The 17,790-nt window shown below is 37.2% G+C and overlaps 1 protein-coding gene across 5 annotated transcripts in view; it reads right to left on the reverse strand.

Moving 5' to 3' along the window:
* The window catches only part of SAMD8 (sterile alpha motif domain containing 8), a 61,772-nt gene that overhangs the window by 40,295 nt on the left and 3,687 nt on the right, over nucleotides 1-17,790 (reverse strand). The window lies entirely within an intron of this gene.

The following is a 17,790-nucleotide window of genomic DNA, read 5'->3' on the forward strand; positions in this document are numbered from 1 at the left end:
ACCTCTGCCATTGAGTCAATTCTGACTCATAGTGACCCTACAGCACAGAGTAGAACTGTCCCACAGGGTTTCCAAGGAGCACCTGGTGGATTCGAACTGCTGACCTTTTGGTTAGCAGTTGTAGTGTTCAACCACTGTACCACCAGAGCTCCACCTCTAGATTACTTATAATACCTAATACAAAGCAAATGCTATGCAAATAGTTGTTTCATCACAACTGAAGACTTGCTCTGGATGGCAGTCGTTCTCTTCTATGAGTTTCTTGAGCTCTTCTGGGAATGCTGATTTTGCCTCGGAATCAGCTCATGTTCATTCATTCTCTCCTGATCTTCAAGTTCCTGAAGATGTAGTGCTCTACCATCCCTTACTAGCCTTAAACTCCTTCCTCTCACTCTCTTCAGCTCCCTCACACTTAGCCTCTGAGGGACTGCTTTAATCACCTAATTGCTTTTTAGGAGCCATTTTTTCACAGAAACAAAGGATGCACACGAGTAGCGAATGAGATACGAGGCGAACAATGTTCAAACAAGTGCTGGAGAGAGACTGAGGATCTGTGAAATGGTGAGAGGCAACAATATATGCCTACATATCATTTCATTCACGTGGATTCAGCATAGTGCTTGGTGCGTGACAAATTCAAGTTTTGTTTTTTGGAACTTTCTTTTTTCCCGAATATTTTCAATCCGTGGTTGGTTCAATATGTGGATACGGAACTTGTGGATACAGAGGGTCGACTGTATATACAATACCTGGAACAGCCACTGAAAAGCTATACAAAGACAGAGACCAAAGTGGTTACTGGGGTGGCAAGGACGGTGGAAGGGGGAGTCATAGTTTAGGAAGCACTGATCTTCTGCTTATGGTGATGGAAAATTTGGCAATGGATATTGATGATGGTTATACAACTTCATTAATTTATGTCCCTACATTGTACGAGTGAAAAATGTTAAGGCAAACCAAAAGCTATACAAAGAGATATGCTAAAAAACACTACAGATAAATAAAAATGAAATTCTAAAAAATATTCAAGTAACCCACAGGAAGGCAAGAAAAAATAAACGGAGAAAACAAACACACAAAATAAAAAAGTAAAATGGTACACTTAAGTCTTAATATTCAATAATTTCATTAATTGTAAACGGCTTAAATACTCCAAATAAGACAGAGATTGGCAGAGTGGATTAAAAAAAGAGAACCAATTATATGCTGTCTACAAGAAACTCACTTCGAATGTAATAATATAAATCCAAAAAGACCAAACCTGGCTGTCAAGTTGGTTCTGACTCATGGAGACCTCATGTGTTACAGAGTAGAGCTGTTCTATAGGGTTTTATTGGCTGTAATCTTTATGAAAGCTATTCACCAGGTTTTTCTTCTGTGGTATGGCTAGGTGGGTTTGTAGTTAGTAGGTTAGTAGTCAAGCGCAAACTGCTTGTGCCACCTAGGGACCTTAACATAAGTTGAAAGTGAAAGGATGGAAAAAAGTATGCCTTGCAAACATTAACCAAAAGATATCAGACAAACTAGACTTCAGAGCAAAGAAAATTACAGGGAACATTACATAATGTTAAAAAGACCAATTTACCAAGAAGACATAGCAACTCTAAATGTGTATTCACCAAACAAAAGAGCTGCAAAATATATGAAGTAAAACTGATAGAACTAAAAGTAGAAATAAACAAATCCACAATGATAGTAGGAGACTTCAACACCTCTCTCCCAATAACTGACAGAACAACTAGACAGAAAATCAGCAAGGACACAGACAAACTCAACACCACCAAAAACCAACAGAATCTAGTTGACATTTACAGAACACTCTACCCAACAACATCAGAATGCAACAGCAGAATTCCTTTCAAGTACCCAAAAAACATACACCAAGATAGACCATATCCTGGGTCATAAAAACAAACCTCAACAAATTTAAAAGAACTAAGATCATACAGAATGTGTTCTCTGACCACAATGGAATCAAACTAGAAATCAGTAATAGAAAGATAAGAAAATCTCCAAATACTTGGAGAATAAACAACACACTTTTACATAACATATGAGTCAAAGAGGAAGTCTCAAAGCGGGGAGGGGAGGGGAGGAGAATACACTGAACTTAATGAAAATGAAAAGACAGCATACCAAACTTTGAGAGATACAGTTAAAATAGTGCTGAGAGGGTTATTTATAACACTAAATGCTTTTTATACTAAAAAGAGGAAGAAATTCAATCAAGAATCTAAGCTCCTACCTCAAGAAACTAGAAAAAGAAGATCAAAATAAACCCAATGCAAGTTCTGTAGAAGGAAGAAATAAAAAAGATGAGAACAGAAATCAACCAAATAGAAAACAAAGATGACAGGAAAAACAAACAAAAAAAAAAGCTGGTTCATTGAAAAGATAAGTAAAATCCACAAACCTCTAACAAAACTGACAAAGTATAAAAGAGAAGACACAAATTACTAACATTAGAAATGAAACAGAGGATATCACTACAGACCCTCCAGACATCAAAAAGTCAATAAGGGAATACCACAAAAAAATTCTATAATCATAAATTTAGAAGAAATTTAGAAGAAATGGACCACATCCTCAAAAAACATTGTTATGGATTAAAAAGTGTCCCCTCAAAATATGTGTTGGAATCCTAACCGCTAAACCTGTAGCTGTAACCCTGTTTAGAAATAGGGTTTTCTTTGTTACATTAATTAGATTGTACCTGAGTAGGGCAGGTCCTAAATCTAATCACTTCTGAGTTTTAAAAAGAACAGATCAGACAGGAAATACAAGGAAGGTATTGACATAACTGGGATCCTGGTTTGGACTTCTAACCTTCAGAACTGTGAAAAAATAAAATTTCTATTCTTTAGAGCTACCCACTTGTGATTTCTGTTACAACAGCACTAGGAAACTAAGACAAACACAAAACACCACAAATTCCCAATTTGAAATAGATAATTTGAGTAACACTATAACTATTAATTAAATTGAATTCATAATTTAAAAAATCCCCTCCCAGTTGGCAACCAATGTCACAAAACAATATGTGTATTAATTGTTTATTGAGAAGGTAGTTTGCTCTGTAAACTTTCATCTAAAATACAATTAAAAAAAAAAAAGGAAAAAACAAAACAAGACTTAATAGGGACACCAGCCCACGGACAAAGACAAGAAGGCAGGAGGGGACAAGAAAGCTCGTGATGGGGAACCCAAGGTCAAGAAGGGGAGAGTGTTGGCATGCCATGGGGTTGGTAACCAACGTCACTAAACAATATGTGTATTAATTATTTAATGATAAACTAGTTTGCTCTGTAAACCTTCATCTAAAGTATGATAAAAAAATTAAAGTCCGGAAATAAAAAAAAAAATTAAAAAAACCCTCCCCCAAAAAAGTCCAGGCCCAGATGGTTTCAGTGGAGAACACTACCAAATTCTTTAAAGAAGAATTAACACCTTCCACATGCAGAAAAATGAAACATGCCTCACACCATACAGAAAAACAAATTCAAAATGGATTAAGGACCTAAATGTGCAAACCAAAACCATGAAATTCTCAGAAGAAAATGCAAGGGCAACACTGTCAAGCCTAGCTTTTGACAATGGATTATCTATTATAACAAAAGCACAAAGAGCAAAAGACAAAATACATAAATGGGATCGCATAAAAATTGGACCTCTGGTGGTGCAGTAGGTAAAGAGCTCAGCTGCTAACCATAAGGTTGGCAGTTTGAACCCACTAGCTGCTCTACTGGAGAAAGATGTGGCAGTCTGCTTCTGTAAAGATTTACAGCCTTGGAAACCTTACAGAGTGGCTATGAGTCGGAATTGACTACAGGGACACAATGGGAGGTAGAGCCAAGATGGCAGAGTAGTCAGACACTTCCAGCAGCCCCTCTTACAACAAAGACCCAAAAAAACAAGTGAATCAACTATATATGGCAATCTAGGAGCCCTAAACATCAAATGCAAAGTTGAGGAATTGGACAGAGTGGCAGGGGGAGGGAGAGATGGTTCAGAAGCAGCGAGGAGTTGTCAGACCTGACCCGGCAGGAGCCAGCATCCTGTGGCTGGACAGGCATGCGCAGTGAGGTGGGCAGTGGCGTTCAGGACACGTTTTCCACGTCGGGAGAGAATGAGTGGAGGAGAGTCTGCTCAGGCCTCCAGAGCCAGTGAAAAGCAGCGCTCAATTGGCAAAGGGTAAGTACATGCGTTTAACCTATCTCGTGGATCAAAAAACACCGTTTGGGAAGAACCTCTCTCCCATTTACCTGCTCCCTCCTTGCTCTGCACTGGGTCCGAGGCCAGCTTCAGTGATTCAGTCACACGCCCTGAGCCATTCTCCTGGTCTTGGAGACGGAACAAATGAACAAGCAGGAAAAAATAATCTGCCAGCTCCCCTAAGCTGGGAACTCAGGGTAGGTACAGCTCCTTTGCCTAGGCACAGGTATAAGGGGTCCACGGACCATGAATGTCTTTCACCTCTGCATAGACCTGTATGGGCCCATTTCAACAGCGTAGGCCCTCATTAGCACAGTACAACAGGGTATATACCTGAAGCCTAACCTCACTGTATCAGCTATACAGTGGAGTGGCAGGTTCGTGACATTTGACACTGCTCTGCCCATTAAGCAGGGTCCTCACCTACCCACATCAGGGGCCTGAGGACTGGTGGCTCCACCCATACCACCTAGCCACCAGTGACAGGGGTCCAAGAATAAGTGGTGCCTCCCAGTCCTTACAGTCAACAGCACTGGGTACCCACAGTCTGGCTGCAAAACCCACCCACCTATGCACTCTAGGCAACAGGGACACGCCTTCCTACCAGACACCTGGGCAGCTTTCAGCCCCCTGCCTTGCTCACCCATGACCCCCTACTGCAGCCAGATACCTGTGCCTACTCTAATCACCCGTGCCCATGCAGAACTGTACGTGAGAGCTTGCACCACACACTTGGTGACCAACTATCTGGATGCTTGAGCTGAATCCATATAAGAAAAGTAAACAGACTCCTAGGCTCACATACCTAGTAACAGATCTAACCATCTGGTAAAAGGACATTAGAGCTTCAAAGGCTCCAATAATCAAACTAGCTCACATGAGCAGCCTATTTGGGCATATCAAAACAAAACAAAACAAGAAGCTAGGACACAGTAAGCAAACATTAAATAAATAAGTATAACTTACTGATGGCTCGGAAACAAGAGTCAATATAAAATCACATAAAGAGGCAGACTATGATGGCTTCAGCAAGCTTCCAAAACAAAGAATCAAGAAATTTTCCAGAGAAAGAGAACTTCTTGGAATTACCATAGGTAGAATACAAAAGATTAGTATACAGAACTCTCCAAGATATCAGGAAGGAGATCTTGCAAAATGCAGAACAAGCCAAGGAACACAAAGACAAAACAATAGAGGAACTTAAGAAGATTACAGAAGAGCACAATCACAAATTCAACAGGCTGCAAGAATCCATAGAGAGACAGCAAACAGAAATCCAGAAGATGAACAATAAAAATTTCAGAATTAGACAACTAAACAGAAAGTCACAGAAGCAGAATTGAGGCAACGGAAGTCAGAATTAGTGAGACTGAAGATAAAGCACTCGACACCAACTTATCTGAGAAAAAATCAGATAAAAGAATTTTAAAAAATGAAGAAACCCTAAGAACTATGTGGGACTCTATCAAGAGAAATAACCTATGAGTGACTGGAGTACCAGAACAGGAGGGATACCAGAAAATACAGAGAACTGTTGAAGATTTTTTGGCAGAAAACTTCCATGATACCATGAAAGATGAGAAGATTATCTATCCAAGATGCTCACTGAACCCCACACAAGGTAGATCCCAAAAGAAAGTCACCAAGACATATTATAATCAAATTTGCCAAAATCAAAGATAAAGAGAGAATTTTAAGAGCAGCTAGGGATAAACGAAAAGTCACCTACAAAGGAGAGTCAATAAGAATAAGCTCGGACTTCTCAGCAGAAACCATACAGGCAAGAAGGCAATGGGATGACATATATAAAGCCTTGAAGGAAAAAAACTGCCAGCCAAGAATTATATATCCAGTAAAACTACCTCTCAAATATGATGGTGAAATTAGGGCATTTCCAGATAAACAGAAGTTTAGGGAATTTGCAAAAACCAAACCAAAATCACAAGGAATACTAAAGGGAGTCCTCCGGTTAGAAAATCAGTAACATCAGATAACAACCCAAGACTAGAACACAGAACACAGCAACCAGAAATAAACCCAGATAGGGAATTCATGAAAATAAAATCTAAAATGCTGAAAATAGGGAAACAGAGACATCAATATGTAAAAGATGACAACATTAAAACAAAAAAGAGGGACTAAAAAATGTAGTCATAGATCTTTCATATGGAGAGGAAGTCAAGGTGATATAAAAAAATAAAAGACTGGTTTAAACTTAGAAAAATAGGGGTAAATATTTAGGTAACCACAAAGGAAACTAACAATCCTACACATGAAAATAAAAAACAAAAAGACTCAACAAATACAAAATTAACAACAATGAAAAATATGAAAAGAAAAACTACTTGGCACAGAAAATTAAGTGGAATAAAGAAACTGTCAACAACACAAAAGACATCAAAATGACAGCACTAAACGCATACCTATCAATAATTACGCTGAATGTAAATGGACTAAATGCACCAATAAAGAGACAGAGAGTGACAGAATGGATAAAAACACACGATCCGTCTATATGCTGCTTACAAGAGACACACCTTCGACTTAAAGACACAAACAAAAACTCAAGGATGGAATTGACTCGACAGCAGTAGTGGGTCATAAAAATGAAAAACTTTTGTTTTTCAAAAGATTTTACCAAAAAAGTGAAGACAAGCTACTGACTGGGAGAACATCTTAGGAAACCATATATCCAGTAAAGATCAAATAACCAAAATAGATACAAAACTTCAACAACTTAACAACATGGATGGTGCTCAGCTGCCATTAGTGAAAAACAAAAAAAGACAAATAACCCAATTATAAAATGGGCAAAGGACTTCAATTGACATTTCACCAAAGAGGACAATCAAATAGCCATCAAACACATGAAAAGATGCTCAATGTCATTAGCCATCAGAGAGATGCAAACCAAAACCACAATGAGATACCACTGCACTCCCACTAGGACGGTTAGGAGCCCTGGTGGCGCAGTGGTTAAGAGCTTGGCTGCTAACCAAAAGGCTGGCAATTCAAATCCACCAGCCTCTCCTTGGAAACCCTGTAGGGGCAGTTCTACTCTGTCCTATAGGGTCACTATGAGGCAGAATCAACTCAACGGTGTTGAGTTTGGTTTTTCTGTTTGTTTTGTTTTTTTAGGATGGCTAAGATAAACAAAAAAATAACAAATGTTGGCAAGGATGTGGAAAAATTGGAACACTCATCCATTGCTAGTTATGAATGCAAAATGGTACAGCCATTGTGGAAAACAGTGTGGCGGTTCCTCAAAAAACTAAAAATAGAACTACCATATGACCCAGCAATACCATTCCTAGGTAGATACTCAAAAGACTTGAAAGCAGAGACTCAGAGACTTGTACGCCAATGTTCACTGCAGCACTACTCACAATAGCCAAGAGGTGAAAGCAAAGTAAATGACCATCAACAGATGAAACGATAAAGTGGTACACAGATACAATGGAATACTACTCAGCCAGTAGGAAAAATAAAGTCTTGATGCATGTTATAATGTGGATGGAGCTTGAAGATATTATGCTGGATGAAATAAATCAATCACAAAAGATAACTGTTGAATGAGATAGCTTATATAAAAAGACAAGAACAGGCAAATGTATAGGGACCAAAGTTTATGACTGGTTAACTGGTGAGAAAGGGAGTTATTGCTTATGGAGTACCGAGTTTCCGTTTACAGTGATGCAAGAATCACATTCATTAAGGGTAGGGCTGCACAGCCAATTATTGTAAGTGCTATTAATAAGTAGTACACCTGTAAAAAGTTGCATTGGCAAAAGCTGTGTGATAGATATATTTACAACAACCCCCAAAAAAACAAAAAAAACAGTAGCTGCTGAGGCTGCTTACATACAACCAATCACCTCATGGAATTTAGTTTCTTAGTTTGGAAGTTTAGGGTCATGGTTTCAGAGGACATCCCAGTTGATTTGCCTAATAACATGTTTAGTACTCCTGTTCTACATCCTAGTTTGCTGCGTAGTGCCTGGGGTCTTAAAAGCTTGCAAGTGGCCATCCAAGACAAAGCAATTAGTCTCTATTCACCTGGAGCAACAGAGGAAGAAGGAGAGTCAGGAACAGGAGGAGAAAATGGAATGTGTGGCAAATTGCCTCCATGAACAACTGCCTCCTTTGCCATAAGAGCAGAAGAACTGGATGGTGCCCAGCTACCACTACTGAACATTTTGATCAAAGATTCTATAGAAGAATCCTTATCAAAAGGAGGAAATGCAGAAGAGAATTTCCAATTATCATGGACTCCTGACTTTCTGGAACCACGAAGGCTGGATAAGCCCCTGAAACCACTGCCCTGACATAATTGTTAAACCTTAAACCAAAAGTATCCCCTGAAGTCTTTTTAAAACCAAACAATAGTTTAGCTTAACTAGTTTAAAAAAAAAAAAAAAAAGTCTGCCTTGAGCATCATCTTTTTTAAGAAATACCTATGTGGCATCAAACTGACAACAGCAACTCGAAAGATTAGATAGGAAGTTTAGGGGGCAGTGAGTTTATGTTAATCAAGGAGAAACAACTCAGAAAAGGCGGGTGAGAATGGTTGCACAACTCGAAGAATGTAATCAAAGTCACTGAATTATACATGTAGAAATTGTTGAACTGGTGTATGTTTTGCTGTGTATATTCTCAACAACAACAAAATAAATAAAATTTTAAAAAAGGAGAATTAACACCGATTCTACACAATCTCTTCCAGAAAATAAAAGAGGAAGAAACACTTCCTAATTCACTTTATGAAGCTTGTATTATCCTGATACCAAAACCAGACAAGGACAGTGCAAAAAAAAGAAAACTACACACAAATATCCTTCATGAATACAGATGCAAAAAAAAAAAAAAAAAACCCTAACAAAATATTAGCAATTAGAATTCAGCAATATAGAAAAAAAATTACACACCATGCTCAAGTGAGGTTTATTCTAGGGATATGAGGCTGGGTCAATATTAGACAATAATCAATGTAACCTACCGTGTTAACAAGCAAAAGAAGAAAAACCACATGATCATATAAATTGAAACAGAAAAAGGATTTGAAAAATTTCAACACCTATTCATGATAAACCCTGTCAGAAAACTAGGTACACAAAGGAAATTCTCAATTTGAGACAGAACATCTATAAAAAACATACTAACATATTTAATGGTGAAAGAATGAATGCTTTCCCTCTAAGATCAGGAACAAGGCAAGGACATTGTTATGAATTGAATCGCGTCCCCCAAAAATGTGTGTCAACTTGGCTAGGGCATGATTCCCAGTATTGTGTGGTTGCCCTCTCTTTTGTGATCTGGTATCATTTTCCTATGTGTTGTAAATCCTAATCTCTGCCTGTGGTTAATGAGGCAAGATTAGGTTATGTTAAAGAGGATTAGGGTGAGATGTAACACCCTTATTCAGGTCACAGCCCTGATCCAATGTGATGTAAGGGGAGTTTCTGTGGGGTGTGGCCTGTATCACCTTTTATCTTACAAGAGATAAAAGGAAAGAGAAGCAGCAGAGAGATGGGGACCTCATACCACCAAGAAGCGCCAGGACCCAGGGTCCCTGCACTAAGAAGCTCCAAGACCGGGGAAAACTGGCGACATGGACCTTCCCCCAGAACTGACAGAGACGTGATGACCTGAATTCGGACCTCTAGCCTTCTAGACTGTGAGAGAATAAACTTTTGTTTGTTAAATTCATCCACTTGTGGTGTTGGTTATAGCAGACTAGATAACTAAGACAGACGTCCACCCTCAACAATGCTATTCAACATAGTACTGAAAGTTCTAACCAGCTCAATAAGGCAAGTAAAGAAATAAAAGGCAAACATATTGGAAATGAAGAAAAAAAAATATTCCCTATCTACTCTAAGTGGAAAACCCCAAGAAATTTATTAAAAAAATAAACAAAAAAACAACTCCGAGAACTATGAGTTCAGCAAACTCACAGGGCACAAAATTAACATACAAAATCAACTGTTTTTCTATCTACTAGCAATGAACACGGACACTGAAATTAAAAACATAATATCATTTACAACTGTTAAAAAAATACTTTGGTGTATATCTTACAAAACACATACAGAATCTGTATAATTATGAAACCCTGATAAAAGAAATCAAAGGCAGCCTAAATAAATGGAGGAGATATTCCATGTTTATGGATTGGCAGACTCAAAAATAGTACACTAATTGCCTCCATGAACAAATGCGTCATTTGCCATGAGAACAGAAGAACTGGATGGTGCCCAGCTATCATTACTGAACATTTTGATCAAAGACTTCATAGACGAATCCTGATCAAAAAGGGGAAACAGAGAAGAGAATTTCCAATTCTCATGGACTCCAGACTTCCTGGAGCCAGGGAGGTTGGATAAACCCCTGAAACTACCACCCAGCAGTAATCTTTAAACCTTAAACCAAAAATATCTCCTGAAGTCTTCTTAAAACCGAACAACAGTTTAGCTTAACTAGTAAAAAGTGTCTGCCTTGAGCATTATGCTTTTTTAAGAACTATCTATATGGCATCAAATTGACAACAGTAACTTGAAAGATTAGATAGGAACCTTAGGGGAGAGTGAATTTATGTTAATGCGAGAGGAACAACTCAGAAAAGGAGGGTGAGAATGGTTACACAATTTGAAGAATGTTATCAATGTTACTAACTGGTACATGTATAAACTGTTGAACTGGAATATGTTTTGCTATGTATATTCTCAACAAAAACAAAATTAAAAAAAAAAAAAAGTACAGATGTCAACTCCCCCCAAATTGATATACAGGCTTAACATTATTCCTATCAAAATACTGCCAACATTTTTTTTTTTTTTGCAGATATACACAAGATTATTCTAAAATTTACATAAAAAGGCCAAGGAACTAAAGTAGCTAAAACAATTCTGAACAAGAATAAAGTGGGCCAAATCACTCAACCTAATCTCAGGACTTATTATATAGCTGCAGCAATTAAGACTATGCAGTACTGGTAGAACTGCGGACACAGAGATCCATGGAACAGAACAAAGAACCCAGAAATAGCCCCCATAGAAGTACAGCCAACTGATTTTTAACAAAGGTGCAAAAGCAATTCAGTGGAAGTTAGTTGAAAAGTAGTGCTGGAACAACTGGATATCCATAGGCAAAGAAATAAACCTTGACCAAATCTCACACCTTAGACAAAAATCAATTCAAAGCGGATCATAGATTTAAATGTAAAACTACAAAACTTGTAAACAATAACACAGGAGGGTTTGGTAAAGAATTCTTAGACATGACACTTAAAAGCACAATTCATTAAATAAAATAAACAAAAATCCATAAATTAGACGTCATTGAAATTTTAAAACTGCAGAAGACCCTGTGAAGAGAACACAAAGACAGCCTACAGACTAGGCGAAAATATTTGCAAAACACATACCTGAGAAAGGACTCATATCTACAATATATAAAGAACTCCAAAGCTCAACAGTAAAAAACAAAAACCTAATTACACAATGTGCAAAGACATGAAGAAGCATATCATCAAAGAGGATATACAAACGGCAAATAAGCACATGAAAAGATGTTCAACATTGCTGTTGTTAGTTGCCACTGAGTTAGCTCTACCTCATGGCAATCTTAATATAACATAATGAAACACCGCCCAGTCCTGTGCCATCTTCATGATCATTGGTAAGTCTGAGTCCACTGTAGTGGCTGCTGTGTAGTGTCTTCCAACCTAGGGGGCTCATCTTCCAACACTATATTGGACAATATTTGGTTTTCATTGGCTAACTGTTGGAAGTAGATCACCAGGCCTTTCTTCCTAGTCTTGAAGCTCTCCACTGAAACCTGTGACCATGGGTGACCCTGCAGGTATTTGAAATACCAGTGGCATAGCTTCCAGAATCACAACAACATGCACGCCAGCAAAGTACAGCGAACTGACAGGGAAATGCAAATTAAGACTATGACAGGGTATCACTATACACCTAGTGTGTTGTTGTTAGCTGCTGTTGAGCCAGATTCCAACTCATGACAACCCCAAGCACAACGGGATTGGACCATTGTGATCCATAGGACTTCCACTGGCTAATTTTTCAGAAGTAGATCACCAGGCCTTTCTTCCCAGTCTGTCTTAGTTGGACACTTTGCTGAAACCTATTCAGCATTATCGCAACACTCAAGCTCCACTGACAATGCATGCTGGCTGAGATTGAGGTGCACTGCCCAGGAATCAAACCTAGGTTTTTGAGATTTGTGAGATGGTAAGAATGCGACTGCTGAATTGCCACTGGCCCCATACATCTATTAGAATAGCTAAAAAAAAAAAAGTGACAATAAAAAATGCTGGCGAGGATACAGAGAAACTGGATCTCTCATACAAAGCTGTAAAATTGTACTGCCATGCTGGAAAATAGCAAATATTGGTTTGAAAATATTTTCTCTGTAGGTTGTCTCTGTGTTCTCTTCACAGAGTCTTCTGCAGAGTTTTCAATTCTGATGAAGTCCAATTTATCGATTTTTTTTTTAATGGATTGTGCTTTTGGGTATTTAAGAATTCTTCACTAAGCCCTAAGCCTTGAGGATTTCTTCCTATGATATCATTGACAAGTTTTGTAGTTTTACATTTATTGATTTTTATATAAGGTGTAAGATTTGGTCAAAGTTTTTTTTTTTGCCTATGGATATCCAGTAGTTCCAGCACTATTTTTCAACTATCCTCCGCTAAATTGCTTGTCAGTTTCTTAAAAAACTAAACATATACTTACCATATGATCCAGCAATTATACTCCTGGGCATTTATCCCAGAGAAATGAAAACTATGTTTACACAAAAGCCTATATACAGATGTTCATAGCAGCATTACTTGTAATAGCTAAAACCTGTAAAAAATCAAAATATCCCATAATACGTGAATAAACTGTGGTATATACATACCATGGAATACGACTCAGCAGTTAAAAGGAACAAATCATTGATATACACAATAACTTGTATGAGTCTCAAGCACATTATGCTGAGTGAAAAAAAGCTAACCTCACAAGTCACAGGCTGTCTGATTCCATTTATATAAATTCTCAAAATGACAAAATCATATAGATTAGTGGTTGCTGGGATTAGAGATGTGTGTGTGTGTGTGTGTGTGTGTGTGTGTGGGGGGTGATGGTGGTAAGCTATAAAAGGGTAAGATGACGGAAATCTTCGTAGTGATGAAATAGTTCTGTATCTTGATTGTGACAATGGTTACACAACTCTATACATGATAAAATGACGTGGAACTATATACACATAAATCAAACTAATGCCAATTTCCTGGCTTTGATACTGTACTATGATTATATAAAATATAACCATTTTGGGAAACTGAATGAAGGGTACATGGGACCTTTCTGAACTATCTTTGCAACTTCCTGTGATATATAGTTATTTCAAAATTAGAAGTTTTAAAAATTAAAAAAAGAGTAGAACATCCTTAAAAATATATGTATACACATTTTAAATACATGAGAGATCAAACTATTAATAGTTATTCCTTAGGTGGACTCTTTCACTCTCTACATTAAATATTTCTAAAATTTCTTTGTTTTATACAATAAGCATCTAATATTTGCTCATCAGAGGGCAAAGTTTTTTTGTTTTTTTTTTAAGAAAATGAAAACAATATTATTTCTCACCTTTTGAAGAACATCACTTAAATAGACAGGGATTGAAACTTAAAAAACTCAATTAAAATCAATTATTAACCCATGTATACATACACACATTAAATAGAAGGTAAGAAATTGCAAGGCAACCAGGAAGACCAAGATGTCCAAGACAAGACTTGATCATAGATCCAGCTCCATCACCCATTAACAGTGTGACTTTGAAAAATGACTTAATCTTTATACTTTAAGAGATCAACTGATTATGAACAGAAAGTACTTCAATCTGAAACCATTAAACACATCATGTTTTGTAAATCAAAATGACAGAATTCTTACTATGTTAGAATTGGAAGTGACCTGAGACATCTTGTACAATTTCTTCAACTTCAGCTGAAGAAACTAAGGACAGAGTTAAAACCGTTTCAGACAGCTTTTTTGCAACAGAATCTGATATCAAACCCAGAAAGCATAGTAATGAAGACTGCTGGCCCTGGAATCAGACTACCTAGGTTCAAATACTGAATTTACCACTTAGAGCTATATGATCAACCTCCTTAGGTCTCAGTGTCCTTATCTGTAAAATGGGGGAGAATACTAGTTCCTACTTCATAGGCTTGTTGTGAGGATTACATGGAATAATACATGTAATGCATTTACAACAATGCCGGGAAAATACAAAGTGCTCAGTTAATGAAGCAAGTACTGCCGTCATCATCAACTCTTTCTGCTACACAATGCTGCCCTAGGTCTGAAATTAAATCATCAAGACAGTCATCTATCAACAGTCAAATCCATTAGGCAAGATAAACTCCTAACTCTTGAATCTTTGGGTTAATGCAAAATAAATATGAATATATGAAAATAATTGATTAAATCTTATAAAAGTTTTGCTCAAGATCTAATCACAGCAAAACAACAATGTAATCAACTAACAAACTGAGGAATAAAATAACAAGACAAAAGTGATTCCAGTTAGCCAATGCAGAATACTATATTTCATCATGTTCCTCACATAATTCTTACATTATTTAATATCACATTTAACTAAGTAAAAGTATTTCGACAGGGGCACACAACTCTCAACAAGTATGTCATAGGTTGATGCAACTGATTATTGTTGACACCTAAAAGCACATATGTCCTTTAGCAATTTGGGAAGGAAATGGGAAACTTCCCAAAGTGACAGGCACCAATAACTAGAAAGACATAAACTATTCCACTGGGGTTAATTATACCAACACTCAAGAGACTAAAATGGCTTCTAATTTATCAATAGGCAACATTTAGAATGCACAAGACGTACCAACAAAACGAAACCTTTACTCTCTGTTTAACTTTATAGAACCAATGTCCATATTCAGATGGTAGGTATAGTGATTTAAATATGCTGGATTTTTCTTGTAGTTTCACTTGATTGAGTGATGGCTTGACTGTGTGTGTGTGTGTGTGTGTGTGTGTGTGTCTGTGTGTGTGTGTGTATTTTCAATACTCCAAAATACTAGAGTAGAGCTGTCTGAAACAATTGTCCTTTATCTCTAAATTCTGTGGTTGTCTTTGAAAGTCATATATTTAAATGCCCATAGAGGAATTTAGAACTGATGAAACTTGATTCATAAATACAAAGTATGCTGTTTCTGTAAGTTATTACCTATTTGTAAAAAAATTGTAGGTATTGTTTCCAAGGGATATAAAAAACCTAAAAGATAAATCCATATCCCAAGGCAAAAAGGAGGGAACAGATAAAAAAATTATAACAAGTTAGTGTTAATATTTTTCTTAGGACAACTATACATTATAGCTGCATTCATGCTAAAATAGGCCTAAATCCAATTTTACCTAATAATGCTTATCTAATATGTACACAACAGAGACAAATTACACTAGTTTACAGATCCATAAACCAGAACATAAAAGCAATTCTTATGAAAGCAAAAAGCCTAAACTTCAATGTAAGAAAACAAGAATTACTTTGGGCATTTATGGCCAAACTTTGTGATCAATAGTTTTGCAGTTTATAGTACTTGGGTCTATCCAGCTTTTTACTCAACCCATTTTTTATTCTTACTCCTAAATGGAAACCTTTTCCATGAGCAAACAAAAAACAACTATTTTCTCCTTACATATATCAAAAAATATTTTACTTTTTCTTAGTAAGCACAGGGCATTGTTTCCAAAACATCTATGAAATCTGCTATAATTACAAAACTCAGGGCAAGGAACAATTTCAAAGACCCTGAACCATTTTATTTTTGAAACTCTCTAGCAGTGATTTTCTACTGTCTTCTTATGTCCCATTTCTGGCCACTTCTGAGCAGCAGAATTTGGGGCAGCATATTTGAAGAAATTAAAGTGCCTCCTCAGTTACATCATCATTCTTTTGGCTGCCCTTCAGTTTTAGGGCATTTTTTGTTGCCCTGACCATGCACTCTTATATGCTATTCAAAAAAATTGTCACTTATACCAAACATCACAAACTTTTTATGGCTCCAATTTGTCTTTAAGCCTCTTACTGCAAGTTGCAGCTAATTCTATACCACATCCAGAAATGTCCCAGCTTAATGAGTAAGAATCAGACAGGTATCACTATTTAGTTTACATCCTCGTTATAACAAAAATTAATTTTTATATAACCATCAAAATTTAGTGGTAAGTTTAGTAAAAGGTTCTTGACATGGCTGCATGTCAGAACAAACCAGTACAGAAGTCAAATATGTAAAATTCTAAGTCTTACTCAATCACTACAATATATTTGGGCAGGCTAGATGTTTAATATCTTTATTTTTAAATATGCTACATACCAAAATCAAATCAACATAATGAAAAATGAGAAACTGGCTCAAGACTTCAAACCCCATTACAATACTGGATTCAGACCCAAATTTTAATGCATGGTTTTGACAATCTATGACTTTGATGCCAATATTATACTGATAAACCTGACATCAATTTAATTTAATCTCGAAGTTCCAAACTGTAAAAAAAATTTGCAGGCATTTCCAATAACTCAGCGGGACATGGTTTAACCTACAAGAAGACCCTAAATCAGCAGAACCCATGGTTCTCATCTCCTACTAGAATTTATCAGTCAAGAATTTCAAGAGACCAGAAAAAGTGTGTGTCAGGGATTGAATTTTGTCCCCCAAAAGTATCTGTCAACTTGGCTAGGTCATGATTCCCAGTATCATATAACTGTCTACCATTTTATCGTCTGATGTGATTGCCCTATGTGTTGTAAACTCTTATCACTATGATATAATAAAATGGACTAGAAGCAGTTATACTGATGAGGTCTACAAGACTAGATAGTGTCTTAAGCCAGTCTCTTTTGAGATACAAAAGAGAGAAGCGAGCAGAGACACATGGGAACCTCATACCACAAAGAAAGCAGTGCTGGGAGCAGAGCGTGTCCTTTGGACCTGAGGTTCCTGCACAGAGAAGCTCCCAGACCAAGAGAAGATTGATGACACAGACCTTCCTCCAGAGCCGACGGAGAAAGCCTTCCCCTGGAGCTGATGCCCTGAATTTGTACTTGTAGCCTATGGGACTGCGAGAGAATAAACTTCTCTTTGTTAAAGTCATCCACTTGTGGTATTTCTGTTATAGCGGCACCAGTGTGTCAAGATAATAGATACTTACATTATCACCTCTCTTGTTCTCTGCCACAATTCATAAACCTAATTAAGCCCACCATAAAAACTCAAGACAAACTGCCACGCAATAACACTCTTACAGAATATGCCAAAAACATCCAAACCCACTGCTGTCAAGTCAATTCTGACTACTAACCTAAAGGTCAGCTGTTTGAATCCACTCAGCAGTGCCACAGAAGAAAGATCTAATGGTCTGCTTTGGTAGAGATTACAGCCAAGCCCATGAAACAGTTCTACTCTGTAACACATGGGATCACCATGATGACTCTTCTGTAGTACATATCATAAAACAA

Source organism: Trichechus manatus, unplaced genomic scaffold (genome assembly GCF_000243295.1).
Source record: "Trichechus manatus latirostris isolate Lorelei unplaced genomic scaffold, TriManLat1.0 scaffold00106, whole genome shotgun sequence".
NCBI lineage: Eukaryota > Metazoa > Chordata > Mammalia > Sirenia > Trichechidae > Trichechus > Trichechus manatus.